Genomic DNA, 3374 nt, shown 5'->3' with positions numbered 1-3374 from the left:
ACTTCGGAAAATCGACCTTGTCATGCGGGTATATGCGCGCACATCCATCGGCTAATTTGATGGTGGAAGGACATGAAAAAGAATAAGAGGAGGACAGGTTCCTATTGAAGATCTACAAGAGACAAAGAAAACATAAAAGTGGTTAAGATTATTTAGAAATAGTTCGAGATTCCTGATACAAAATTGTCTTCTATATTTTAGGAACAAGATTTTGAAAACTGTTAGAGAAATCCAACAAATATGTTCCTGAACTTTTTTTAGCTACTTAGAAAACTCATTGATTTACCAATTGGATTTTTGGGAACTATAGGAGATGCTCTGAGCTTTCTTTTTCTTTTTGTGTGCCTATGCTTCCTTTTGATTTTGATGTGAGTCGATTTTTCTTCTTTCCTCTTTTGCACTGGCCGAGGGGGAAGGGGGCGCACTTCCGGCCTGCTGTGAGCGTGTGACCTGCTCAACATATTTGTTTCTATTTTGCACTGGCCGAGGGGGAAGGGTGCTTATTATTTGTTTCTTCGTGTTATCCTTTCCTCACGCTCACGTGTTTCTATTCTCTGCTTGTCCCCCCTTGGAGATTCGAACTGTGCAGACGACAGATGTGGATGCTTTAGGCCAGATGTGGCCTTCTCCTTGCCAAAGAGAACTGTTTCCCTCTTCTTTCAGTGCCTTCTTGTTGCTAGCTAGCGCCCGATGCTGTACTTGGCTTAGGGATACAACTACTCCTGTGGATCAGGCTCCTGTGGCTTCTGCCTGTCTTCTTATGTTCTCACGCACATGCTTCTTTTCGTTTCCGTTCAATGCTTGTGTGTGTGTGTGTGTGTGTGTTTTTTTTTGCCTTTCATGGTCTTCGAAATCTTGGTCAACAGATCTGGGTTCTAACTGGTCATTGTTTTGACTTTGGTTTTTTGTGTGTTTTCCACCATTTTTTTATTCCATAGTTCGTGATGCTTCTTTCCGCTGTGCTGCAGGGTGCTCCGGTGAACGAATGAGATGGTTTTTTTTAAGAGGACACGTACTTTATCCATCTCGAAATAAATGTTGATGTTTTCTAAGAAGTCAAGCGTTTTAAACGTTGACCAACTATATACAAGAAAAATATTAATATTTATAATACATAATTAGTATCACTAGATAGATCGTCAAATCTATTTTCATAATAAATTTTTTTATGTATACAAATGTTGCTAGTTTTTTTTACAAATATAATCAAACTTAAAAAAGTTTGACTTACACGAACACCGTAGTAACATTTATTTTGAGACGGACTCGAATACCACAGTAACACTTATTTTGAGACAGACTCGCAGCAAATAAGTAGCTGCATCTCCTTTTGCTTGAGCCACCAAGGCAGGCCCCGACAACAGCTGTGTCCATCCACGACTACCAGCTTGTCCAGCGAAACAAGAATATTTACCCGTGTATGGATGGCTCCAGTATCATCGGCAAGAACGCATGTCTGTAATATATTGTGTGTCTTGCACGATTTGGCACGTCAGACTCATGTGTCCTCTCTCATGGCTCAGATGAACCTGTTAGTAGCCCATGTATATATGTCATAGTTTTACGCTGCCAATGTAGATCTGCTTCACCACAAAACTCCCACTTGAAGCTGTTTTTGCAAAAGTTGAAGCCCTATCAAACAAGATCATATATAGATTGAACGTCACTCAAACCCGACTGCAACACGCGCAAGTCACTAGTCAGAGCTAAGGTGTGGGGAGAAGACCGAATAGGTCATATAGCTATACTACCATTAGCTTGACAGTTTCTATTTAGTAAAGATCCCTCCTAACTCGTGTGTCTACCATGCCGCTACCACGCCATGACCCTGGACAAATAAACATAGAAAAGAAAACAAGCAGCGGAAGAAACAACCTTGCTTCTTCACTTCCATTCTCATATTTTTCGGCTTTGCTTCAGATTAGTTATTTGTGCTTCTTGATACAACTCTTGCTTGACAAACAGCCTCCATTGCTTCTCCAGCGACATCTCGTGCACCACCACTAACGGCGATACCATACCACCAAGTGGATTGAACCAAAGCACCATGCTAATTGTTGTTTTCTATAGCACCCCAAAACATAATGCATGCACAAAACGATAATTCTGTTCATTTTGTTTAATTATTCCCTCTAAGCACTATAATAAACATCTCAATAACCACAGTGGAAGAGAAGAATATTGGAAAACAATACTCCCTCCATTATAGCTATAAGTTTTGTCCATAGCACACCTTGTATTAGAGAGACCAAGGAAGTACTTATTTTAACAATCAATATGAAGTACTCCCACCATTACAAATTATAAGTCGCTTTGATTTTTTTGTTCATCCATTTTGCTATGCATCTAGACATAATATTTTATCTAGATACATAGCAAAATAGATATACTAAAAAATTCAAAGCGACTTATAATTTAGAACGGATGGAGCAACAATCTATGTATTTGTTAAATGTAGTAATAACAATATAATACAACATTTTTTGTTGTTGTACCGAAGCAATCAACTAAGGTACCCTTATATCTTGCATGAGAATTTTGTCACACAAGTTGCATATATAGGTCTCCTCTCTATTTCACTGTCATTGGATTTTTTTCATGTAACATCACTAGTTTGCACGCGTCGAAACTGTCTGCAACAACGGCAGAGCTACATAGGGGCCATAGTGGGCCATGCCCCCCTTGCTTCTCTAAGTTTTTTGAACTTCAAAGGCTATTTCGCCCAATATAGGTCACCATGTTAGGTCCCAAGACCAGCGGTATTCTCTACGACTCTCCTCAATGGCACAGAGTCACCACAGGCCGTAGCACCGCTCGTTCCTGTTCCTCCGCTTCTGAGTCTCGCAGCGTGACGGGCTGACGACTCCACGGACCACAGCAATCTGCAACCGGTCAGCCGCCGGCGAGTAACAGCCCCGAGCCCCTAACCCCGGCACCCGCACAGCATCCTGCAGCCCCTTGCTGGCCTTTGTCGATATGATTTCCGTTGGCAAATTGGCCCCCTTGAATTTTCGCTGAGGTTGGCCACTTGTCTGCAACGAGGCCAGTGGATGAGCATTTATGCGTGAGGGCATGAGTGTACGGCCCCATTCGCTTCTCTTATAATCTGTCTTTTTCAGTTTATTTTTTTAATCGGAACATTGTTTCGTCTTGTTTTTTCAGCGAAATAAACGGGGCCTACGACCGACATCAATTGGTAGCTGGACATGTAATAAAGCTAACTCAACTTTTAAAGACAGTCAAAACTTAGCCGTGATGACGTTGCTAACGAACCCGGCGATGACACACCGGTCTGCGGCGCGTACTAGCTAACCTGACGCCGACAGCCCGGCAGACAAAGCGCACAAATCCGCCGTCGGATTCAACAGCCCCCA

Source organism: Miscanthus floridulus, chromosome 18, assembly GCF_019320115.1.
Source record: "Miscanthus floridulus cultivar M001 chromosome 18, ASM1932011v1, whole genome shotgun sequence".
Classification (NCBI taxonomy): Eukaryota; Viridiplantae; Streptophyta; class Magnoliopsida; order Poales; family Poaceae; genus Miscanthus; species Miscanthus floridulus.
The sequence above is the reverse complement of the archived record's forward strand: the minus strand, read 5'-3'. Positions refer to the sequence as shown.